The sequence below is a fragment of the Zonotrichia albicollis genome, chromosome 2 (assembly GCF_047830755.1).
Source record: "Zonotrichia albicollis isolate bZonAlb1 chromosome 2, bZonAlb1.hap1, whole genome shotgun sequence".
NCBI lineage: Eukaryota > Metazoa > Chordata > Aves > Passeriformes > Passerellidae > Zonotrichia > Zonotrichia albicollis.
In genome coordinates this window covers 64,523,805-64,551,196 of record NC_133820.1, presented here as the reverse complement: position 1 = coordinate 64,551,196, position 27,392 = coordinate 64,523,805, and the positions used below count along the sequence as shown (strand labels likewise).

General features: G+C 37.9%; 1 long non-coding RNA gene across 2 annotated transcripts in view; it reads left to right on the top strand.

Moving 5' to 3' along the window:
* LOC113458668 (uncharacterized) overlaps positions 1-27,392 on the top strand; it is a 97,991-nt gene that overhangs the window by 54,791 nt on the left and 15,808 nt on the right. For both annotated transcript variants that reach the window (XR_012579023.1, XR_012579022.1), the window contains exon 2: positions 25,511-25,636. This is a non-coding gene — a long non-coding RNA (uncharacterized LOC113458668). The remainder of the gene's footprint in view (positions 1-25,510; positions 25,637-27,392) is intronic.

The following is a 27,392-nucleotide window of genomic DNA, read 5'->3' as shown; positions in this document are numbered from 1 at the left end:
ATTTCACATGTATTCAGAAGAGCTGATTTTTAATTATCATTCTCTGGAGGAAATTCTTTTTTCAGAAATGTATCGGCCATGTGGTAACTCTTGTGAGCCCGAGGCAGAGGTGAAAGCTGTGCTATACTACCTGCACTGACTAAAAACATAATGAAGCACAGCCTTATCCAGAAAGCTCCCAGTGTAAAAGGAGAAAAGCAGCAAATACATACAAAGCAGTGGAATTTTGTCTCCTTGTTTAATAATGCAGAAATCAGGACAAAATCCCTAATCTCAGCTGGGCCCTTCTTATAGCCCAAAGGAGTTGTGGGCCCATCCAGAACTGCTCAAAGGCAGGAGTCCAGGTGGAGTGAACTGCACTTAGAAGTCACTGTTTTCTTCCAAGGACTTCTAAAGGACACTGGGCTGACTGACTCTGATTAGAGAGCCAGGCTCCAGTGACCAGAATTCAGCCTCTTATTGCTGTAACAATTTTCACTAGTTTCACTGTTGCCTTTCTTTGTTCATAAACAGTTTAAATTCCAGCACAGTACCTGACTGCATTAGGACCTTGTGTCCAAGTGGATTTGAAAAAGAAAACTCTTTCTCTTCCTTATTACTTTATTGCCTAGCATTAAGTGACTTTTTTTTTTAATCTCACTGGTGTATTGTGGGAAATAATTAATGTTTGTGTACTGCTTTGAAAAGAACATAATTGCATCAAATGCTAGTTTGAGGAGAAAGATTCTTTTTGATGTTCTTATCTGTTTGGTTCAGGCTTTAATTGGCTCTGTATTCATCTTCCTCTCACTCTTATGATTGCGAGTTCAACTCTTTTTTAACCTTTGATCTTTGAGTGGTTTCTCTGAAACCTCACAATTGTCACTTCAATCTGCTCCATTCATGTCTGCCAGATGTTTCAGAGCCCAGGGAGAAGGAGGAGATGAAGACAATTTTTCAGGTTACAGGGATGCTATGATGGACCTGGATGCTGGTTAAGTGGACTGAGGAGAAGCTTTTTGAAGGGCTTGGAGGGAAGAAAAATAACCCCTAAAGAAGGGAGAAGTCGCCATTGTTCTTCCTGTGGTTTTTTCCCCCACTCTGAGAAGTCCTTCCCTGGGATGGGATTCCTGTCTCATGTGAAGAGTAGGAAGTTCTTTTAGTTTTTTAGAAGGTTTTTGATTCTGAGTTTGCTTCAGATAGATGAGAGGAAATGCAAGTAGAACAACTGATCAAATTATGAGTTTACAGCCTGAAGGAAAAGAAAAATGTAATGAACAGCTCTCATTGGACTTGGATTCACCTTATTTCTCTGTAGACAAGAATCATTGACACTTGAAAATTGAGAAAATAAACTGAACAAACCTGAAGAAAAATATATGGTAATTTAGAAATATTACCAAAAAAATAGTGATTCACAAAGTCTCCCAGAACTGCATGTATTTCTAGTTCTAGAACCTTGAGATTTTGTGCCTGTACAAATAGCTAAATTTTCTTTTACATCTTTTATAAAAATGCATTGTAATCTAAACATAGAAATATGAACAATCTACATCTGACTGTGATATAATTACAGGAATTTGAGAACATTGGCTAGTTATTTTTCAAAAGCCTGACACTGTTAAAACTGGAAAACATGTAAATGTTATTTCTCAGATGACTCAGAGAAAAACATAGTAATGTTCTGGAAACTCGCACTTACATACACAAAAGTCCAAATAAAGCATGTAGAAGTGAAAAAAAGAAAAGAAGAGATCTAGTCCTTGTAAGTCTGGAAATTTTTTTCTGAAATATTATAAGAAATGCATCCAGATCTGAGTACTTTTTTTCTGGACTGATTTGCTCTGATACCTAATTTTCATGCTACATTTTCTAAAATTTAACCACTGCTTTAAAATGGATGGAGACTTTGTTTATATACTTGGTAATGTCAAGTGAATATTTGACCATGAGGTTCATTTAATCATGAAAATAAAATGTTTCTTTTTAATACCAAAAATTCAGTTTGGCTGGAAGCAACTTTTTATGATTACATTTTTGACCAGAGATTGTAAGCAGTGCCATGAGATTTAGATGGCCATCTGTACAGCTTGAGCACTGAGTAGTGGCTCTCTCAAACCTAGTACAGCATTTATAGTAGGCTACTTGCAAGGTATTGACAAGCCAGAAATTAATTCTCTGCCTTAATGAATTTTCAGTACTAAGTAAAACTCACAACCTGTGTAAGCACAAATAACACAGCAAAACTAGTGGATTAGATGGTAAATTACATTTTATGCCCTCTAACTTTTATATTCCAGAATAGCCTGTTTTAAAGCAGTTTTTCCTTTTGAAGTAATTCTGGATTTGCAGTCTCAAAAAAAAAAGTTTATAATTAAAACTTCTTTTAGCAGTATTGTTTTGCGTCTGAGCTTCTGAATTAGAAAACAAATCCCAGTAGATTAGGTTTTAAGTGGAGAAAAGCAGAGACATGATTACTTTTACCTTCTGTTAATTACCAAATGAACAGAAAATAAATTAAAATTTAGTGCCAGTGCCAGTGATTTTGCTGGGTTTGCTTTTCCTAACCAGTGATTCCTTGGATTGAATCACAGATCATGCCATGTCGATAAAGAAAAGTGCCTGGGCAAAATATTGATTAATCTGCACAAAATCTTTTTTTGTACTTACCTGTCTGACCTTACGTTGCTGTCATAATGCTTCCTGCATCATAGGCACACAAAGGTTTATCTTGACCTTTGCACAATCTCTTGTAGAGTTTGGTCTTTCACTTTCAGCTGAATTTGCTCCTCTATTTTGTTATTGGTGTTATCCATATGATAACCCTCCATCTTATTATCATGAAAAGGCATCAAAAGAACTTGTAAAAGTTTGTAGGGTGTTTTCCTTTTCTGAAAATGTACTTCAAAGTAATAGGGTAATATTTAGTATAACCGTTTTATCTTATAAATATTATCAGAGAAACAGCACAAAGCATCATACCATCTCTTCATCTCTGCTCCTTCCTATCCCTCCAATTTTACCCTTTTTCCACTGGTTCAAGTCAATAATTTTTTTTTGTTAACTTCAAGTTCTGATAGTAACTGTGATCTGGATGAAACCATTGGAGCTATGTCGAGACATCATAAAGCTTCTGGGATTTATGTGGGAAATAGAGGTCTTAGATGCTGTGGATAGAAATTTCATGAGCAGAAGGGAAAAGGGCAAAGAACATATCAGGCCTGACCTGCTAGTGAATAAACTCCCTAGCGCTTACACTAGCATAGAGATGTTTTGTCTGGGGAACTACACAATGGTCTTCAAGTCCACATGTGCCTAAAAAGAAAAATTATAGTCAGATTAAATACATATATTGCTCAGTGAATGTAATTTGTAGTGTGTATCATATTAATTGATGGTAAAGAAATGATGTTTTGTCCCAGGGTTCATCCTAGAGCAGCAGATGTGAGACAATTGTTGAGAAACACATCTTGATATGTCCAGAGATGTAGCAGCATTGTCTGGAGGTTCAGCACAGGTTTTCTCTGCCTTGTGTTCTCTTCTACTCCTGTCTGTGTGTTATTATAGAACACAAAAGAACACAAGCACACACTGCTGTTCTCAAGGTGAAGAAAAGGGAAGTTTATTTTCTGACTCTAACATTTATAGTTTTCCAAAAGTGACAGTGGATTGGAGGGTGACAGTGCCACCTCTCCAATGACACTGGACAAACCAACAGTCCACCAACTTTCTTCTCCTCCATAAAGGAATGCAATACAATAAGTTCTTTACAGAAAGTGTGTGAGAAAGTTCACTACAAGAATGTCAACATCAGAAGGCTTAGAAAATCTTAAAAATCAGGGTGACATCTGTGGGCCCTGAGATGCACCTGGAGATGGGATGACAGTGCCCGTGGTGCCTTGGCATTCCCTGCACATGTGTTAAATCAGGTAGTGTGGTACACTTTGAGAGCTGCCATGAGCAAGGGGCTCCCCAGTCTGTCTGGGGGGATCAGGGCACAGTGTAGCATGTGATTTTCTCTGTTCTCTGAAAAACACTAGCCTTTACTTAAATATTGCAGCAAAACTAACAAGTAGTGTTACATCATTTCCTGAGCTAGAAATAATAGCAAAAAATCTAATCTAGAGGGAGTGCAGCCAAGTATCATCATGTTGTAATTATCAGAGGACTGCATTTTGAGACCCGCTCTTTATGAAGATTTAAAAATTACTCATGAAATGGAATATGTTTAAAGTGCACTTGGACATGTCCCTTTTTTATGTTTTCAGTATGTTCTGTGACCTGCACTCTTACTTAGAGCTGTGTAGAAGCATTTAATCTGCTTTTTTCTTTCTCCAAAATCAAACAGATATTCCTTCTGCAGAGAAAGGACTTAAGATTTTTATACTATTTAAAGACCTTAAAAAAGATCACCAAAGCACACAGCCTGAGGACGCCTTTTTAAAAGATTCTGAGCTGCTATTCAAAGACATATGTGCACAGTGGATTTATAATTTAAAATTACTGTTTCCTCGTCGTCTCTAACCATTTTTACTTTTAAATATGGGCCAAGTTCTTTAGTGTCTGTAGATCAGCTGGATCCAACTTAGCAAAAAATTTAGCACCATGGAGTATGCTGGCAGAGCAAAGAAAACTTTGAGCAGGTTGCTCAAGGTATTTACATCTGACCAGATGCAGTTTGATTCGCTGAAAAGAACATCCTCTGGCTGCAGGCAATTTGAAGGTACTTCAAGGCACAGTCACTGATTCAGATCCAAATATCCCTTTTGGGGCTGAGGGAATGCGATGGAGAGTTCCTGCTTAGTTGCCTATGAAATGAGTGGCATTCACTTTTGCACAAACCACTTCCTACAGATGCCCAACCATGGGGACTGCAGGTTGTTCAGGATTTTGCTGTAAAATTGCTTGATTGTTCAGGATCAAAACAGTGTCAAGGGCACTAACTTAACACTGGTTCAATGCAAATATATTTTTTGCCAGTGGTGTTTATCTCCAAACACTGCAAACAATCTTGTAGAACAAACCTTACCAGAAGTACAACACATGAGGGTATAAGGCTTAGAACAGTCAAGACTGCAATAGAAATAAACATAAGATTTTGATAACCTTTTCATAACATCCTGTAACAAGGAAAAACTGTCAGCTCACATCTAAACATTATTAATTTGCCTTGCAGAAGGAATGGATTTCAGGAGAGAGAAAATTATAATTATATTCTAAAACAAGTTATGAGGAAATAAAATTATGATGCATTTGGCTACTTTGGAGTCAAAACATGTTCTGGAAGGTTTTAATTTTCCCATGTCAAGCCAAAAGACAGAAGGAACAAGTGAGAAAAATGATTTTTGAAAGTAGAATTCTTTTTATCCATCGTGGGTTTGTTAGCACTTCTGACAAAGTGCTCTGTTTTGTTGGAAACTTGCAATTCTACCAAGACTGATAGGAAATTTTCTCTTAACTGCCGCTGTGTTCAGCAGTAAAAAAAGGTAACCATTGAAACTATGAAAAGTGACATTGTTTTGGTTTTCCTATTAGTATTAGAAAGCATTAAAGGCTTTAATGAGCAATAGAAAATGATAAGATACAAGGAGAGGAGAGCATTGTACAGAATTGTCACAGAAAAGGCAATTGATATAATTAAACTACAAAACAAATTTAGTGTCTGAAAGACAAGAAAAGAACATGTGCTCTTGGGTGAACTCAGGTCCCAAAGATTATTAAGGCAGAACTGGATTTTTCATTTGAGAGATTTAATTTAATCAGACTTTTCTGCTAACTTAATTTGATCAGATTTTTTTGCTAGCATTGATATTTAACTTATTTGGTTGTCATGTTACACCTTTCATTCAGTGAGTGTTAACACATTATTGCATATTTTTTTTTTCCTCTTGGCTTTAAACCCTTCAATATTTAGAGGGATTTTGAGTCTAGGATTTGAATTCAATCTTATCACAGTTTATATAAAGTGTCTGTCAGGCTGAGGTACCCATATCACATGAAATCTTACCCCAAGATTTCCACCAAGGCAGAGACAAGGAATTGGGACATCATGGATCTGTGTCCTCCTCAGAATCCTGAGGGAGATTGACTTTCCTTAGTACCTGGCCAAACAACAAACCCAAACACAAAGCACATGACTGGGGGCAGCTCACCGTCCCCACAGCTGGAGTTGGGAATCTCCAACTGTGGGGATGGTGAAAAAGGGTGTAAATTATGATCTGTAGAAAAAGGGTGTAAATTGTAAAGCCAAACAGAACGGCTGAAGCAGGAGCAGCATGGCTGAAGACATTTATCTTGAGGCTCCCTAGGGCCACACACAGAAAGAGGGCCTGCAACAGAGAAAGAAACAGGGGTTTAATTTCATGTAGCACTGTTTCTTAATAGCCCTGGCAAGTTTATCAAGAGTATGCTTCTTCAAGCCCTTTTATTAAAAATAAAATCATAATAAAATAAGACATTTTTAATCTCAACCAAGTGTTACATAAATAAAGCATTCTGATGCATGGGCCACAATTTGCTGTAGCAGAGAATTCCTTTGGCAGCAAGGGCATTTTAATCCAGTCTACAGTGTTCCAACAGGGAAGCGTGGAGCCACATTAATCTCATTTGTGATAGCTGAACTTAATTTCTTTTTCTGTGCAATGACAATCATAACTGTGTGCCAATTGTTTTGGTATATGGGTTTTTTAAAAATCTGATCAGTATAGTTCTTAAGGTGGTTTAATGCTTATTTAGTCTATCCTCTTTATTCACCCTGTAAAATTAAAATACAAAATCAATCATTTAAATTAGATGTAACAAAATGTAACAATTAAGTTGATCATTGTACAGAAATTAATACTTAACAGTATGATAAAACTAACTGCCATTTATGATTTATTATAGAAATATAAACAAAAAGGCCACAATAAATTCTATTTCTTTTCTTACCACAAACTCAAAGACAGCAACACTGGTGTTTCAGTTTATTGTTGAGAAGGCCTGAGCTCTGTCCTGAGAGGGGCCAGAAGCAGCAGCAGCTGGGTGGAAAGCTTTCAGGTTGTAGATGCTATTCTTGCTATGCCCAGTCTCTGCAGTTCTGGCAACATAAACAAAATCAAGACAAGCAAGCAAAACTAACTAGGTAAGTAGAGACTTTCATGTACACTAAGACTTTCCGTTCAAGAAAAGTTGTTTATATGACTGCTCTGTAACACTCACACTCATCAACTATTTTCTTTAGGTGGAAAAAAATGATAATGACTTTTTTTATGTACCTTCAAAGGAAGCAATAAAGTACCACAGCTTACTGGAGATGATGCTTAGCTTTTTTTGTGACTGATATTGTCATTGCAATGAATATTTGCGTTCTCCTTATGAGTTAAAAAGTTTTTCTCCTTCTCTTCTCCAGGGGAAGGTCCTTTATTTTCTTCAGTTTTCTGTCCATGAGACAACAAAAGGAAATAGGGAGTGATCTTTGGCATTGGAGGGGACAGTTGTATGGATCCTAGTTAGTTTTTCTCAAGAACCTTATTCCCAAAGTAGTTTTGCAGGTACTGTTCACTTTATTTTTTACTTTGCATATAAAGCACATGAAAATCTTTTGGCCATTCCTGTTAGCTCCTGCCAGGTAGATAGACCAGGTATGCCAAGTGAGTTGAGCAATGAGAAAGTAATTAATATCTCCCATTACTCTTCATTAATTAGACTATATCAGGATACAAAGCAACTTTTAGCATAGCATTCAAACATTGTAAGGAATTACCATAATCTTTATGGGGTCTGGGGTACGACTGCACCCCAGAACCTCACTGCAACATCTGCTTAGGGTTTTAACCCTCTGAGACTTGATTGCAATTGAATAGAAGTTATATTATTGCAGAAATAAACTGGACTTGTATGGAAGGAACTACATATTTATTACAGTAAAAGAGACTCTGATGAAATTCTGATATATTTTATCAATTTGGGGAAAAAAAAACCAGCAAAGAAAGGTAATCGTGATTCCAAATTTTAGGCTAGATATCAAAATGAGCTCCATGAAAAAGACTTATACCTAAAAAATTGTTCATCTAAATGTTTAAAGTAATTTTCAAGTACAGGAACCTGGAGGAACACTTCAGTTTCTTCACACCTAGCTACTATGTCTGTAGATGTGTTTATTGTAGCATATGTCTTCACTTAGTGTTTGGTTTTGTATCTGAAAATGTATAATTTCCAGCATTAAATATTTCAGCTAAGATCCCTAGCCTGTGATCCATATAATAGCTGTAAACCACTTGTGCTGGTGAGCTAATATTTATTTCATGATTTAGGAGGGTGAAAGTTATTAAACCACATAATTTCTAAGGACATTCACCCTTGTATGGAAGAGTCTGAAATGAAGAGATTACTTGAACCTTCAAAAGTGGGCAATTATGAAAAACAATTTCTTAATGATGGCTCATTAAGGAAGTTACTCAGATTGCACAAATGATAGCTTTTATGAAATCTCAGAAAAACTGCCAAAAATTGTCTTCACTAGGAATATGTGTACTGCGTGTGTCTCCTTAATAGCATAATTTTATTTAGCTCTATTGCTCTTGTTGCCTGATGATTGAAGGCAAAACAATGCTCATTTAACTTTTCCAATGGTTGAAAAAATATACAAAAGAAATATCTAGAAAAAATATACAAAAGAAATATCTAGAAATATCTTTTATGTTTTCTTTTTTTTTTTTATTTATAGTTGAAAAAGTAAAGATTTAATTTACAATATGGAGGGAGTGGGTTCTTCAAATTTCTAGAAAGTTTTACAGAATGTTTTTCTGCCAAAAGTTTTTCATTATGGCTGTCCTACAGAGCTGGTGTTCCTTGTGTTGCAGAAGATAATTTTTGGATTATTTTAAGTAAACATAAATAATATTGCCCATGTGTTTGAATATAATCATCAGAATACCCTAAGGTGGAAAATTTTGTTGCAAAAAATTAGACTTCTGAGGTGGCCCAAGTAAACTATAGAGATTTATCTATGGTCAGAAATAGCTCATGATGAAATTTCAAAGGTCTTCTGTTGTCTCCTCATCACGGCATCAGTGTAAAAAATACACAGTTTATGCTGCTCTAGTTTCTCAGGCCCTATTAAGAGACTTATTGAGATTTATGTTTGTATAAATAGATGCTCAATTTCAGATGCTTAAATGTGTATAAAAATGCATAGAGTTACATATTTGTAAATACTTACAGAAACAAAGCAGAGGCATGTCAAATCATCCAAGTGTTGGTTTTCATAGAATCAATAGGGAAAAGAGACAAAAGAAAAAACAACAATAACTATCTTGGAGCTTCTTTTCTTTGGGATCACAATTTCACTGCTGTTCATACAGTTTTGACATAATTTGAGTTCTAACAGAGATCCAATTTTGTGCAGCCATCAAGAACATGGATTTGACTCTGAATATGCAAAAATTTTTACAGTCATTTGGAAGGTATCTTCTGTACAAAGAACTGATTGATTGCTTGATATTTTCTTTGCTGTTATCAAGGTAAAAGGCCTAAATAATGCATTTATTCTGAAAGGCTAAATTATTTTTTATTATTCGCTTGGTTGCTCTGCCACTTGTACTTTTGATATTTGCTTCTATTAAGAGCATTCTTAACTCCAAGGTATTTTCTATCTTCTGTCAAGGGCATGATAGTCTATCTTTCTATGCCTACTTTTCTAGACCAAGCAAAACAAATTTCCTCATGCTCATTGAAATCCTGTCTGCTAGTGAAGCATTTTTTAGTGTCCAAGAAGGCAGGCAGGAACAAGCCAACAAGAGCTAAATGTTTCAAAAGCCATAAGGACAGCGGGAGTGCCCAGTAGAGAAAGTCTGGGAAACTAGATTGGAATGGAGCTCAGGCTCACACACCATCCTTTGGTCACTCACAAAGTTTCCTTGCTAGCATGCTCCTTGCTGCAGTTATACAGTGAATGAGCCCCTTCCCAGGCAAATACCAGACTGCAGTTCCATGTGTGCCCACAGTTCTGGAGATGGCATGGACCACAGACTCTGCTCGGCAGGCAGCATAGATGTGGGCATTGTATTTTGAGGCAGGCACTTAAGCCATATGGACGTAAGCCATGCCAGACCACTTTTCCTGAGGGCAGAGAATGGGCACCAGTCCAAGAGAGATTTGTTTAGCATGTGCACACGGCCCAGCTTTCCAGAATACCAAGTCAGTCAGAAGATGGATCTCCACTTCAGCAGAAATAAATACTTTGGATAAAAACAGCCTTCCAAAATAAAATCTCATGTGCTTGCAAGAAGGCTGAGTCCAAAGCCTTGCCAAGGAAAACTTTGTGGGCCATGGTTATTTACATCATTATGTACAGCTCACACACATAGTCCATAGGAAACATGCAGCAGGTTTGCTGCAGGCTAAATCCTGCTTCCTGCACTGAACCATGGAGACATTGAGTAACATTTTCAGAGGCTGTATTGATTTAACTTGCTGTAGAAGACAATAATAAGGCCTATGCCAAGATTATCTTATTTCTTCTCATGGCTTTTTTTCTGAACTGTCAGTCTTTTTCTTTATGTTCTATGTATCTAATGTTTCATTTGTTTTCTGTTTCTAAACAGTGCTTAGATTAACTTGTAGGGATAATTTATCTCTAAATGAGTCACCTTCCTATCAAGAATTCCTCAAATGACAAAGATAACATGTTGCTTCTGAGACAAACTATTATATGTGAATATGTATGTGACATATGCAATAACAGCAATAATAGTGTGCATTATATATGTAATTTTGTGTTCTTCCCCAGTTAATTGCATTACTGAAAATGAACTACCTACATAATTGTTTCTTTGCTCCTTCTCGTGCTTCTGTCAAACAACAGACATACCATGTGTAATTGCTGGAAAACAAAGTTAATTTGAAACATTGTTTGGTATCATTTGAATTTGAAACTTCACTTTCTTCTCACTTTTATCAGTTTAATATAAGTATCTTTTCACCTGGATTATTTCTGTTTTGCACCAGTGATAGTGCAAGGCAACCAGTCCCATGACCTTTAAGTGGCTAACACATGACTCTGTACCACCAAATTAGATGTGCATCCCAAGCACCATAGCCAGCTGGTAGAGCTTGTGTTGATTTTCCTAGTCTCCAAAAATAGAGTGACCACACGCAAAAGTCCCTCTGGGAAAGGCTCCTGAAGCACCCTCTGCTTGGGTATCATGCCTGGGAATTACTAAGAAGAGTGGTGCATGTGCCAAAATCACACCAAGGGACATTTCAGGCACTTGACAGCATAGATGAACATCTCCCAGTGCCTGGGAACATTCCTGGGTATGATTTAAGACATTAATACAGACAAAGCCATTATGGTCTGTGGGTCTAATGGAGAACAGGAAATGTGACTGAGTGGCTCTACTGAAAAATGTTAAATGGTATTAAAATGTTGTCTGTATTGTCTCATCTTCCACTTAATAAAAGTTAACTATTCCAGACACTTGATCGTACCAGGCTTACTAACATCTTTCTGTATTTCTTACCTCCTAAAGCAAAACAAAAGGTTTGTCTTAGAGACATTCTTACAAATGTCTGCAAATCCCTTAATAAAACATCTATCAGTTACTGTCACTTTTCTGACTTGAAAAGGAGTAAGAATATTTCTTTAGTGCACTGGCTGCATTCAAAATAATTTTGAGACATTTCTTAATATGGTTGCAGTCAGATGTCATCAGACTTTGCAGGACATGTCTTTTTGTTAGGTCAGAAATTGAATTTACTGTTGATGCTGTGAAGCTTGGCTACATTATGTTCTTTTCACTTGATGCTGATCTCTGAAAATGCATAGTGAGCTAAAAAAGATTTCCCATGTTTCTTCTTGTATTGTGGTTTGGGTTTTTTATTCACTTTCTTATGCTTTTGCAATTCCATTTAATATTGAAAATCCTCTAGGTAGCATGAAACATAAAATACAGAAGTTTCTTTATTAAATCTTTTTCAAAAGTCCTTGAGAACTTAAGCCAGGATTTCATGGCTCTGACAAACCTTGCTATGTGTGTTGATTAAAAAAGATCCCCTCTTGCTCTTTCTTACCCTGAATGGCAGGAGTCACACTTCAGTATTGTGATTCTAGCATTGTGAATCATACCAAATAGATTCTGCTGTGTGATGGCATAAAAGCACCTCAAGGACTTATGTCAGACCAGCCACAACTTCCTTACTAATCTCATTTATTGCAGGTGTTTTCTGCCTCTCTTTGTACAACTGCTAGCCTGCTTACCCAGTAAAACCATAGCAACTACAGAGCTAAATCACAGAGTGGCCAGATTCATGAACAGGTTCACTAATGCCTGATAACTTGGGACCTCTGAGAAATCACTGCAGAATATCCTATTGCCAAAGACCACAGGAAAACACAAATTCCCTGGGTTTTCATGATGGGCACACATGTAATGCACATCACGATTCATTATGTGTCTTACGCTGAGAGCTGTCTTCCACTGTCCTATGGGATTCTACTTTCTTCTTCATTTAACCCTGAAGCACTGATGAACAACTATAAAATCTGGATAGGAGAAGACTCTAGAAATTAAGTTTGCATTGGCTATATTAACTTATGGCTTAATTCTGATGAAACCACCCCTCACTGGAAGAGCCATGGGTTAACAGAGAGAAGCAATGTCCTGAGATGTCTTATGCATTATTGACACAATAATAACAAAATTCACTTGGTTTCTCTTTAGCTCTGGAATATGGCTGATTGCACTTTCTATTTTCAAATATCAGCCAGTGAGCTGATATAGAAATACTACTTAACATTAAACAATTTCTTAGGAAAAAAGGGATTTAATATTCCTTTTTTGAAGGCATTAAAATTCCTTTCAATATCAATAATTTAAAATATAATACATTAAATTTATTTAAAGAATATACATTAAGTATAAATTAATTTATAAGTTATAAAATTTAAATTGTGGAGTAATCTTCATGTTTCCTTTGAAGGAATGTGGGTTTTAGGGAAAACACAAGAGATGATACCCTCCACAAATAAGAAGAAAATTTTCTCTATATATGTTATAAATAACCTAAAAGATGATTAATTGCCAGAACTTAGGAAGCGGCATTTAGGAAAGAAAAAGGCTACTTCTATGTTAAGCCTCCTTGAATATATGCAAAAATGGTGGGTAATTTACAAATTGGAAGATGAAATAACCCAGGTCAAGGACTGTGTCCTTAACCAATGTTATTTGGTTCAGGTTATGTGCTTTGAAGTAGTTTTCAATCTACTGAATACAACAGAAACACTTGATTTCCATTATGTGTTCACACACTTTTAAAAATTATCTTTACTATAGGGTATTACTACTGGTTCCTCCCAAAAGCTGAAAACATTAAATTTTTAAAAATGTGTTTTAGGATCAGTACTTTGGTTTCTCTGCACCTTGTTTAGATTGGATAGTTACGAATTCATCTTTTCTACTGGGTAACCTCCTTCAGCTCAGAATTTAAAACTGCATCAAGATTTTTCTTTTTTTTGTGAAGGCTGTGCAGGTCTGGGGCTCTCACCTCTTGTCTGTCCAAGCTTTCACTTCTTCAGAGTGACTTCTGGTTCTTTCTTGAGGCTCATGCCTGGCATTCTCTCACAAAGGAGCAGAGGAGAAGGTGCATAGTGCACAGCTGAGTCCTAAACCTAGAGGGATGTTAACACTCATAGGCTGAGCATTATCCCAGACAGGAGAAGCTCGAGTGCCTCTCAACAAGGCACTTAAATATACTCACTTCAATGACAGCTGAATGTGCATTCAGTCTTTTTTAACTGGTGGCAACTTGTGTGCCTTCATCAAGTAGCTTTTACTAAACTCTCCTTCTTCAAACAGGAAGTGTATTTGTGGATAGCTGCTTTAAATCTAATATTCAACCTGTACTTTGAAATGAAAAAGCAGATGCACTTTCCATGAATAAAAGTCACTGAATAAAGTCTAAATCCTAAAGTGATGCCTATTATTTTGGTATTTTAAAAATTACTTTACTGAGCTACATCATCTTTCTAGTTACCAGTGTGCTGGAAATGGCAAACATTTGGACACATCTGTGGGCAAAAAGCAGGAAAAAAAGTATGTACACTGAAAATTGGGACTTTACACAAGTATATAAATACTTAATAGTCTATGAAATTTCTCCAAAATAAATTCACAGAGTTGCAGATTCATGAAATTCTTTGGGTTGGGAGAGACTTTAGAGATTGTCTAATTCCAAACTCCTTCCATGGTCAGGGACACCTTCCAATATACCACATTACCCAAAGCCCCATCCAGTCTGGTCTTGCGAACTTCCAGAGATGGACCATCCAGAGCTTCCCAGGGAAACCTGTGCCAGTGCCTCACCACCTCATAGCAAAGAGTGTCAAACCTAAATTTAAAGACAAACCTGCTCCCTATTGTCCTTTCACTGCATGCCTTCCAAAAAGTCCCTCTCCAGCTCTCTTGTAGGCCCCTTTTAGGTACTGGAAGGCAAATGGAAGATATCTGTATTCTCTTCTTCTCCAGGCTGAACAACACTCAGTCTTTCAATCTATAGGTGAGGTGTTTCCTTATCCACCAATGCAATACTCCAGTTTTAGGCAGCCATCAAATTCTTCAAGCACAATTTGCTCTTAGTGGAGCCATGTTAGTGTCACACATGACCCCCTTATTTTCCATGGGCCTTAGCAATTCTACTCCTGTGCATGGCAAGGTCCGCCGGAGTTTCCCAGACAGATTTCTGCCTTTCCTGGTTGCAAAGTTAGTGCAATGTTTCTGAACAACCTCCACCACTGCACAAACACAGGTCCTGCTTGCCTCTCAAACACAAAATCAGGGGTGTGAAGAGCACCTGTGTGCTGGCAGGAGTGGTGGGTTGTTTCCTTTACTGTCAGTTCATCATCTAGATTTTTGGATCACTGACTTGAGGTGGCATGCTGTGGTGGTTTGACCAGGAAGGAGTGGGAATTCTGGGAAGCTGTGGTCAAACCAATGAAGGTTTTGGGTTTGAGACTGGCACCCGGTGTAGCCAGTGGGGTTTGGACACACCTCCGAGAATACACAGGGGTTAAAAGCAGGGCACTGGCCTTGGCACTGTCTCTTGGGACGTCGCTGTGAAGAGGTCAGATCTCTCCCCCGTCCGGCCTTGCTGCTGGGCGGGGGAGGGCCAGCCATGCGGTAGGCCCCGGGGCCTGGACAGAGATGGGAGGTGAGGGGCCTTCAAGGATGGAAGGGTGGAGGAGCCCCAAGAGACATCGAGACATCGGGCAGCCAGCCCCCCCCCCCCCCCCCAGGAGGGAGAGAGAGGGAGAGTCGGCGGTGATAGCAGCCGGCCCAGGAAGAGAAAGGGGGGGGGAAAAGGGTGCAGCCCGGCCGGCCGCAGCAGCAGCACGTGTGGGAGTATCATCTCGTCCCAGGACAGACAAAGACTGAAAACTTTTAACCCTTTCTTTAATGATTGGGGCCTTGCAAAAATGCTAATCCTCCTCGAAGCTGAATAAGAAGGGAGATAAGAGATGAGATGAGACAAGGACCTGGCCCGAAGAACGTGGAGATGATTGGATGGGGAGAGATGATTTGGAGTGGCCTTTTGGCTGGACTTTTCTTGTGGCCATGGACTCAGTTGTTCCTGTGACACAGACTGCATTTAGGGGGAGGCAGTGCCTCAAAACCAGGAGGGTTCATTCGTGAGGACCCCCCGGCCCCAGGGGGTTGGAAAAATATGGGGGGGACAGATGTCCCAAAGCAGAGACTGTGCCTTTTTGGAGTGAGACAAGGCATCCTTGAAAGACAACCCTAAAAGCAGCTCTGGCCATGTCTCAGTGGTGAGAGCACTGGGCATGGAAGGAAGATGTCACAAGCGGCAAAAGGACTTTTTTTCCGGGCGGTGCCGAAGTGACAAGGAAGCACACGAGGTTTCAGTGTGTTTCCAGGAGAAGCCTATGGAACAAGAAGGACTACTTTCCTCTTCATGAACTGCAGTTTGAGTATACTAAAGTGTCGTGCCGGGCTGGGCAGTTGGTGTTTTGGGAGAATGTATCGGATTGGGAAAGTCAGGGAGTGGGGAGAAGGAAAGTTTTTTTGTAAGGTTTTCAATTTCTTTTTTTTTCTTTTCCTTATAGTCTTTCCCTATTTTCCTGTAGTTTAAGTAATAAAGTGTTCTTTATGTTTAAGTTAGAGCCTGTTTTGCTTATTCCTGGTCACATCTCACAGCAGACACCAGGGTGAGGCATTTTCATGGGGGGGCACTGGCTCTGTGCCAGGCTCAAACCATGACACATGCACTTTACCATTCCTGAGATCATTCAGATCCACCCTTCCCAGGAAGAGAGCTCAGCTGCCAGCCTTGCCCTCATCAAGCTGGAGTCACTATATATATATTTTTTTTTAAATTTTTTTTTTTCATAACTCAGCATTGCATCTTAAAAAGGCAGTAACTGGTTGCAATAGATGACGCCTCCTAAAAACGCTAATATCAAATAAAGGACATCTCAGTGATTAATTTTTGTCCTAACACTCATAATTCATGGAATAAGAAGACATAATATTAGACAGGCTATTTTATGTGCTTATTAAACTGTTATGGTCATTCAATCAGGCTGGCCCCTTTCTGCATATTAAAGAAAAAAAAGTGGAAATAAAACCACTTAGTATTTTCTGCATGAATAAAAGTTTCAGAACAGAAGTCTAACTTCAGAGGCACTACTCAGGCATGTGTAAAGCTCTGTCTCTGTTTAGTATAAAGAAGCCTCAGGTTTATTAATCTTTCCCTAAGTGACATATTAAAAGCAATTAAAAGCCTGAAATACTAAAAGATATATTAAAGATTTTTTTAAACGGAAGACTAATATATCATAGCAAGTCATAGTATATCTGTGTTAAAATGTGCAAATGGATTATGCCCTGTTATTTCTTGCTAGCATTTATATGTCATGTTATTTCTTGCATTGTAAAATGCAAAAATTTTTCTCAGTACAGAACGTTACAGTACATCTCAGACACCTAATCTACATGGAGGCTCTACAAAATCTGAGAGGAGCTCAGTTGGTCAGAGCATGGTGCTAATAAAGCCACAGTTGTGAATTCAATCACTTTATGAGCCATTCACTTAAGAGCTGGACTCAGTGATCCTTGTGGGCTCAGAATCTTCTGTGGTCATTTGCCATTCTGTCCTTTCTTTGTATTTAAAATCTTGCTTTGGCAGAGAAAATGGTCTGAATAGAAATGGAAACACAATATATCATGATCTGTACAAAAAATAACGTAAGAAAGTGATACAAAGATAGCAAGCTGGCAAGTTTTGTTTGTTGGTCATGTTTGAACTAGTTCTAACTTTTGTCTTACAGCTGTTGGGAGCTATTTTTATTTTTGTCAGTGCTTCACATTAAATCCAGATCCCCATTCAGAATGCTGAATGAAGAATCTACCTTTTGAAAAACTTCTCTCCATGTAATAAAAATTTTCACTATTCCATAATTACTTCCTATTCCTCACATGTGTGCCACTGGACCACCTCTAATCACTGTTTTCTGCATTTTCCTCATTGATGGAAAAACTGAACTTCTGTGGCCCATGAGGCATCTACCCACAAAGGGAATGTATCTACTTGAAGTCTTGAAATGTAACTCATATTAAAAGACTTATCCTGCATATTCAGTATGTGGAATAAATTCTGAAACATATTTTTCAGATATTAGGGCAATTCACCAAAGCAAATATTAATATGTTTTTCTCTACATATTCAAAATGTTATAAGGGAAGTATTTCGGAAAATTGATAGCTTATTTTACACATGGAGAGAAAAATCTTGCATTTGTTTATAGCAATGATTCAGAATTTCATCAGACTATCTTGCAGTGACAGTGCTGAAGGTGAGTAAAGAAAAGGAAATGTCTTTTGCTGGCATCTGCTGTGCTATGAGTTTGCCAAAACCACAGATATAAGCCCTTCAATTTTTTTTCATTTTGAACAAAGAGCACAAAAGAGATTAAATTCATAGGAAAGAAATCCTTAATCGCATTTTGACTTATTCCTGTAGCACCCACCAATGTTTTAGTAGACAATAGCCTGCAATCACAGTTTTCTAGTGGGTTCTTCACTATGACTAGGTGAATTAATCATGTAACTTGGAGAGAGTCACTTTGAAAAATAAAGTCTTGCTCAGTTTTTTGTACAAATTTCAGCTCAGGTTTTACATTCAAATTTGATTACTTAAGAATGTCCTCACAGAATAGTCTTGATTCAAATTGCAATATTTTGATTGTCACTAAAATTGCTCTTGTCATGATGATTTCAAAGACCTTTACCTTTTGTCCAGCCAAGTATGGGAGCTGTTGCTGTTTTCAGATCTGTGCTGTAATTCTGCAGCTGTTGCTGAACAGTACTCATTCGTGCAACTAGTCATATTGACTGCATTGTCAATGGTCACTTATAATCTCTATGAAGTAAACATTTGCAGGTCAGGGTTGTATAAACAGTCCCTCCAGTCCCTCCTGGTGTCTGCTGAAGCGTTGGAAGAGCAAACCAGGATGGCTGCAGCCTTAAACCTGAGACCATTTCTGTAGAGTGACAGCAAACGAGGCACAGGCATTGCTCAGTGCCACTGCAGCCAGACAGGAAGGATTTGCTCCCCTCAGAAAAGAAGACAGGTACCCTTACCCAAAACATTTGGAGATATGGTGGAGAGGCTCTGTAAGGGAATGAAAACAATTACAGCCTTGGAGAAACTGCTTATTGATCCTCTAAACTCAGGAGAGAATGAACCATCCTCTGAACCACAGCAAGATCCAGGGCAGCAAGCTAAGAGTTAGAGTGATCAGAGACCTGGGGTTTGAGTCTTTCCCTGCCTCTTTTTCGGTTTGAACAGGAGGTGTACCTTGAGAAGCAGTAAAGCGGTCTTCCTCAGGTTACTGTGCTACTGCTCCTTTTCAAAGAAAGCAGACACATTTAAAAAGATGTAGAAGCAATCCAAATCAAAAAAGAAAAATTTCATTACAGTCTTCACCATGATCTGGGAAACTGAGTCACATCATTTAGGAAAAGAAAGAAAGGTATTGCTACACAGTCCTGTGCAAAGAAAATGTGTTCACTGAACCCTAATACTGACTGAAATTATATTAGAATTAGAGAGCATCCTAAAAATAAAGATGTGAAAGCAAACAAAGAAACAAAGCTTAGCATATCAACAGTTCTAATTGTGAATTGATTAGATCTGTAAGAGGTGAAGACACTTGGCTTTATTTCTGACAGCAGTTTTATATTTCCAATGGCACACTGATAAAATTTGATCCTTAGCAAAAGAATTATAAAGACATCTGCCTTTTATTTAGTCCACCACACAAAATATTTTCATCTACAAAAGTACCAGCTCATTTAAGCATATTTTTTGTTATTTATTTCTAGCTTTTAATGATGAAAACACACTTCTGCTAATTGGCAACATTTTGCAAGAAAGATTCTTTCATCAGTGTTTATCATGTCTCCTTAAACAAAAAGATGTCCCAGTGCCTAACATTTATTTTGGATGTTTATACAAAATAATAGTGAAATCAGTTTAAATGTTCTAAATAAATAACTATTTCAAGCAACCATTAAATATTAAGTATTTAAGTACTAAAATTGCTGAAGTATTTGTTTCTCTGCATTGGAGAGGCTCAGATATTATGCACCATACAAGAAGTCTGAACAGTACCAGTCATAGAAAGCCTGCTCTTGACCTTTCCAGAGAAGTCAACAATGTATTGGTTTATAAACTTTCTGGAGTGAATGCTGCCTGACTTAATAGGCTGCAATGGGAAAAACAAGCCTGAAAGCAGTATTGATAAGAAACCACACAGCAAACTTCAGGGAGGCAATTGCAGGGCAATGGCACACGTCCAAGCCACAGGACTCAGCTGTTCTGCTGGCCGGGAACAAGATGATCGAGGAGATAGATACCCTGCAGCTTTTCCTAGGAGAGAAGCCAGCCAACAAATAGCCCACATGCAAGGGAGGGGAACCTGAGAAAGAACAGAACCCCCACAAAAGAAAGCTCCTCCAGTGGACCTTCTTGATGATTTTAAGTCACCCTTCTTTGCTGAAGTAGCTTGTTACTTCCTAAGAAGTGTTTTTTCTTAATAGATGGCTCACTTGTGACAGTGCACCATTAGAGCACGAGAGGAGAGAGACAAAGAGATGTTGCTCAGCAGTGTTCTGGGAATTCTCACCTCAACTGCAGGAGAAAGCTGGAGCTGTGGCCACTTAAGGGGGGTAGAGCATCTGTGAAAAAAAGTGTAGGTGGTTCCAGGTTATGTGTGAGATGTGAAAGGTGGCACAGAGCAGAAAGTGCCACAAAATGCCACTCTGACCAGAGGTACTACCTTATTGCACAGGGTCCATACTGTTGTCTCCTTATCACAAAAGCTTCATACCTTCTTGGTGTTTCTTGTGGGCACCTCCTCAGACCACTAACTCTTTCTTCTTCACAAAACAGCAACTGACTCCCATTCCCTTCTCACCCAGCCACCCCACTCTTTTATAGCACTCTTCTTCTCATTGCTTACAGCTGTGGCCTGGTAAAGTCAGGCCTGTTCCTAATCTTTGATGATTGGCCCAGCCACAACTCCTTAGGGGTAAGATTACTTTCTACACTATCTTTATTTTCTTATATTCTATCCCCTACACTACCTCTTTTTAATAAAGTAATAAATGGGAATGTATGTATCTAAGCAAATTAGCATTAAGTACTAATGACAAAAAATGCCATTTGAAGTATAAACTCTGAAATTGAGTACTGGAATCTTCTTGAAGGCCTCAAGAACTGTAAAGATGAAAAGAACAAAATCAATAGATAAAATGTATTTTTTATGCCTTACTTTTTTAAAGTAGGATGAGAACAAGCCTGAATCAAAACGAACACATGATGCAGAAATCCAAGACACTACCATCTGAAACTGGATGTGTTTTTCTTAAAATATTCTTTAGAATAATTAATAAAGCTGTCTTTCAACAGAAATTGTGCCCTAAAAACAATTTCTAAAGTAATTTTTATGGTATTCAATTAGAAGACTGTGCCCCAAACCGGATAAAGAATTTTTTTCTTTTATCTAATGAACATTTTTTAATTTCTTTTTCTGGTCAAAAACACACATTAACTCAGGATGAAGAATAAACATACCAAAATATAAATGTTTAGGAATAAGGACAATTCTCAAAAATTCAAGGAATCATGCTGCTTCTCTGGCTGCCTTTCACTGGTAGCAGAGTATATTATCCTTTTTGAGGCTACAGGAGACCCATTTGCAACTTCTTCTGTTCTTGTGAAGGAAGTTTTTAAACTATTTTGTTATTTCAGCTCTCTGTGTGTGAAATTCTTTATTGAAAATGTCTCAAGAGATTAAAGCACAGACTACTCACAAAAGTTTATTTGATCTTGGGCATTTTACTAATTTGTTTGCTTTGTTGCCACAGAATCACAGAATATTCTGATTTGGAGGATTTGAGGCTGACTTGAATTTTTTTTCATTCTTCCAACAACTGAAATAAAGACATGTAGAGATATATATAGATAAATTCCCACAGAGAACAATGTTCAGAAATTTTCTGTTTGGTGGAGTCTTTCCATTGTCACCAACTGCTGTGGTGACAATGCCTCTCTTTTGGGTAAAGGATTGAAAAGTGTACCTATAGCTAACAGAATTTTTTTTTCTTATTATTCCTAATATTTCACTGGGAACTACAGAGGCTACTAAGAACAATTTCACAGTGGAATTGCATCGATACCTCAACAAGTTATGTGGAAAATATGTGGTTTGATCATTTTATAGGAACTTATTAATCATGCTGGAATGTGCATGTACCACCTGTCACAACGTAGCAAGTCTGAGAGAACAGGGTGTGTGATCCTGCTACGACAAACTCCATGCAGATAAGTAAAGCTCATATTCACATAAATTAATGCATTTCCTGACCAAACTAGACAGCTCAATGCTTTTTTTCTGTAGAGGTGTCCTCAGTGAATATTGCATGTTTTGGAGAGATATCACTGGCTGATTAGTTGCTGGTTCATTTGCAGTGTTAATTATGTGAACAGTGTCGCTCTCTCCACAATGGATGGGAAGTTGGTGACAGCAAACCCTTTTCCAGAGATGGAACCAGTTCCCCACAGAACTGATTTTCTCTTCTGTGGTGCATTCACTAAACTGAACCCATCTAATGGTTTCTGATAATTGCACTAAAAAGGTTTCAAAACAAAATGAAAGAAAAAAAACAAAAAGGCAAAAATCTAACGGGACTTTATCTGCTCTTCATCACTGTTTTTTGTTTTTATGGTTTGTCTTGGAATCATAAAAATAACTCTGACATAAAAGCTTAATGCAGACAACAGCAGCAACAACAAAAGAAACAAAATGCTCTCAGGCTAACAAAACAACTTATTTTTCTTACCAGGACCAGGTGTAAGCTAGTGACAATACAAAACTAAGGATTTACCAGTGTGATCAACCACCTTTGAACAGATGTCCAAAATACTTTAATTGTAGTTAACTGTGCTGTAATAAGCAGCTGGTCCCGGCAATGCCTCTAAGGTCCCAGTCCAGCCTTATTTTCTGTGACTTCTAGAAACTGAAAACAAGAAAATGTTTAACAAAGTTCAGCACATTCTGTGTCAAAATAGTTTTATTTTAGTATGTTCTTAAGATGTTCAGATATGGTGTGGTGAAGAAAAAGACCACTGTGACATCTGCATCATCCCACATTGCTCTCTTGAAAAGAATAATCTCAGAAGTAGAGCCCAACATCTATTTCTCACCCACCAGAGGCTCATTTCAGCTTCTCTCTTTCCTGTTCACTGTTTAGCCAAATATTTCTGGCACTGATAGGGGATCAAAAGTACTTCCATTTTCAGTGTCCATCAGCTGAGTGAAGATGTAGAGCAGGGCTCACCTTGGGTAAATACAGACTCTGTGCATCAGAAATTTTAGCAAAGGGAACAGTCACCTGTTTGACTCTGGGGATAGATTGCTAGAGACATGCTTTGCAAAAAGTTAGATAGATGGCATGCTTTATGCTAGTCATGACCTTGACATCATTGTTCACCCAAATTAAGAAAGGATTAATCCTTGCCTTCGATGTTTCATGCAAGCAATGATAAAAAGCTGCAGCAAACAAAGTCAGTAAAGTCACATTGCTAAAGCTGGGGTAGAATAAATTATAAGCAGTAGAGATCAGAACACATTGTTAATTTTGTAGGCAACTTGGCAAAGAAGATTTTTATCAGAATAGTAATAGAACAGATTTGTGCCTTCCAAGTATCATCAGGTAGTAAGCCAAAACTTTTCAAATTTTCAATTAAAAAGGACTGTGCTTCACTTCAGACAAGCTATTTCAATGAGCTCTCTCCACATAATCAGTTCTACAGCTGAGATGTCAGAGGACCCTTGCAAATGTAAATATGCAGGAGAAAGGTTTTCCTGTGGTCAGAGTTCAAACTTTGGTGAAACTGAAGGGAGCAAAATTTTCTTGAAATGTCACCTGGCAGTCCTTAGTTTGCATGGGCTGGATGCCTGTTAGAGCACAATCCTTGTATTTCCATGGAATCCTGCAGGGTACTCTTCCATCATTTTTCAAAAATCAGTAGTTAGAAATATTTTTTTCTCACATATTAGTAACACAAAAATGCCTGTCATGTATGTTCCTGCATAAAACATGTTTAAAAGGTAAATGAATGGAGTAAACAGCATGACATTTATCTAACTACCCTGTATGAAAAGTTAATTCTACAATAACGACGAGTTAAGACTCAGCCTCCAATTGTCAAAGACAGATATAGCTGTAAGTAAACTCATTTTGTGAAGCAAGCTACATCAAATGCACAAAGTCACCTGGTACAAATGGTAGCTTTGCCATCCTGCAGTAGTGTGCTTTGATTCAATTAAGCCAAATAGTATAAATCCCCCCACACCCCACACTTTAACTAGGACTTTTGGCAGCCTTTGCAACACCAGAGTTAGGAGTGTCACCTGTCACCTTCACCTATGCCTGTGTACATACTCTTGCACACAGTCATGTATACACACATTACATGTGCATATATTTGTTGTTGAGGAACTATGATGTTTCCAACCTTTTTTTTTTCTCTTCCTCTTTCTTAGCATCAGATTGTGCTCAAGGGCTGGTGAAAGGCAGAAGTTCCAATCCCATGTATTTTTCCATCTCTCAGTATTACTTTTTTTCATCACCTAAGAGTTCCTTTTGCCTTTTCTAGTGCACATTTTCCCAGAGATTCAATGCCAGTTTGCTTCAAACACAGGAGCTTTATTTCTCCTGTGGGTACTTACAAGCTCTTTGAGAGCATTTCTGTCTAGTGGTATTATGACATTACCAGCACACTCATTGATACAGCTGATTTATTCCCTCTGTGCACTCTGTTTCCCCTTAAAATTGCTCCAGCTTCCGATATATTCACAATTAAAAAGGGATGCTTATCATAATATTTCAAATGAACATCAGTGAAATGTTGCTTTTAGCCCTCAAAAGGAAAATAATTAGTAAAATATGCCCAAACAAACAACTATTACCACTGTATAGTATAGTTCCAAAGTTGCAAACTGAAACAGGAGTCATCTCCTTACAGAAAATTGTAGAAGGCGAAAAATTATTTTGTTGTTTCAGATTATCTGATATGGAAAAGTTTCAGCAGAAAGTGGTTTTTATCAGCGCAAGGTCTGTTACCACAGACAGGTTAAAGAAACAGGATTTGCAGACAATTGTTTTAACAAAAAAAATTGTGGATTGTGGCTAATTAATACTATGATTTTTAGATGTCCCACACCTGAATGAACTTTTGATTATCTCCTTTGTCTCTGAAATCAATACAAATGTCTTAGTAGTGGGTAATATATTCCTTTATTTATCTCAGCAGCAGTTCCTCCATGTTGCCTGAAATAACACCTCAGGACTCCTTGGTCAGCAGTAGCAGATACTTTTCCAGGCCTTTTAGAAAAGTAGAGGGATCATGAGATCTTTCTTTCTACTGAGTAAATAACAGTGCCACATCACTAACAGAACAGTTGATCATGTCTAAATAATAGTAACATTTGATTACAGTGCTCAAAATTCAGAGATAGTAGATATGTCCCTACGACCTCTAAAGCGGATATGTCTTGCCATGCTTTTCTCAAGCCTGTAATATTTTTTAAAAGACACTCTTAAATGCCTAAATTCTACTCTCAGCAAAGCAGTTACCCAACACTGATTTAACTTGTAGCAATTCTGATTTCTACATAAACTTCTGTTTGTTTCCTTCTAGGCATTGAATCTGTATGGTTTCTTAGAGAAAGAAATACATGAAAAATATTGATAAAACACTTAAAATGTTCTGACCCTGCCTTAAGTTGAATCGTGTTCCTGCTTTGCCAATAATTTTACTAATCTCTTAACTTTTCTGAAAGAATACAATAGCCTTCCTGAAAAGTCTAAAACTAAAATGTATGGTAATAAAGTGATGCATTTTTTAAGTTGTTGAGGAACTGAGATGTTTCCAAGCTTTTTTTTTTTCTCTTCTTCTTTCTTAGCATCGGATTAATCGGCCACTGTCTTTGTAAAGTCTTCTTCATTCTCCTCAGTCCAAGGATGTATTTCAGAAGGCTCAGAGAGTAATAGAGACCACTTTGATACTTACAAAACCAGGGGCACAAAAGGTAAAGTCTTATGATCCACAAAAGGGAGCCCTGAGCATATCTGATTACTCCAGAGTAGCAATTTATATTTATAGCAATAATATTCCCATTTTGCCTTTCTCTAAGTTTGTTTGTTTCTATTTCTTTTTTCCTTTTTTTTTTTTTTTTGGTCCTTTGTGATTTTTTTTTGACAGTGGAAAAAGTGGGTGTGCTGTACAGTAAGTGTGGCAATCTGTCTACAGAAGTTCTGTCAGTCCATGATGGACTGAGAAAAAGTGAGGTATGGTGTGCACTTAATTAGGGTGAAAAATAAGTTGACAGCTTGCTCAGAATCCCAAGTGCTGAGTATTCTTCATTCTGAGAACAGAATACACTGCGCCACTTGTAAAGGCAAGTAATTTGTGTACTAACTTTGTCCTTTATAATTTGGATGCACCAGTGCACCAGTGATTTTAGACACCTTAAAACAAGTTTTCATCTGAGTTACTCCTGACTTTAATGCTCACCCAAATCACCAGTTACATGCATAGCACAATTCAACCACAGGCAGCACTTCCCAGGTGCTTCTTTTTTTTGCAAGTCTATTTCTGGTTGAGAGGAAGCAGGGTTTTGAATGAGATTGGACTGCAACTCTTGCTCTGAATTATGTTTAGTTATTTCTCTCAATTCCCAGCTTTGTGGTGAACAATTCTGTACTGAAGGCTTTTAAGTCATAGATAGTGGTCTCAATGCAACTGAAATTCACCGGTAGCTGGAGAACATGCTTTTCCCACAAACTGACTTGTAAAATATTGATTTAATTAGAAATAGGTATAGTGGCATTTAAGGCATAGGCTTATTTGTGCTGTGTGTGCCAGGTCTAGTGTTGTGAGCAAAGAACTGGAAAATACTGGATTGACCAGAAAAGTTGATTTCAGACAGAAATATTTCAAATAATACACCTTAATAATACATGAATTTTTGGGACCCCAATATAAGAAAGACCCAAACTCAATAAGCTCAGGATAGTTGAGAGCTGGAGCATATTTTTTCTGTGAGGAGAGGATGAAGGAGTTGGGCTTGTTCTTCCTCAAGAAAAGTGAATTGGGGGAATTTAGGATCCCTCCAGTACTGAGAGGATGAAGCCAGGCACTCTGCAGTGGAGCAAGGGACAGCAAGAGGCAGTGGGCACAAGCTCACTGAATTGATGTTTAGAATATACTAAGTTAAACTGAGAAGCTTTTTCTGCCTCATGGAGATGGTCAACCAAAGAGATTGTGCAGTCTCCAGAGACTCCCAAAGATCAGTAACATAAAAACACTGAGCAACGTGGTCTGATCCCAGCTGAAGGTTGTATTAGAGACCTCCTGAGGTCCCTTCCAGCCCAGATTATTCCAGAATTCTATAATCCTCCAGTCAGTGAATAAGCACCTTATTACTCTCCTCAGTTCTCTTTATTAAGTGAACGGATCTCATGTGCACTGAAAAATACACCACATACTCAGGTATGTAAATACAGTTTTCAGAAAGGTCTGGAAGGGTAAGTCCTAACATTTTCCCATGTGCATTTCTAGGTACCTTACTTTCCTAAAAACAACCCTCAAAGATTAGACCTTAGTGTCTGGAAGTCACATGTTGCTTAGGAAGCTAACTGCCACGTGCTTTGATATTTCTATTTTCCACTGAACTCTGGAGTGCTAGTTTACATAACGGAATGACAAGGGACGGACGTCATTGCTATACCAGAGTTCTGTGGAAGTGTTTGGAGATGTGCATTTTTTTTTCCTTCACCTCAGCT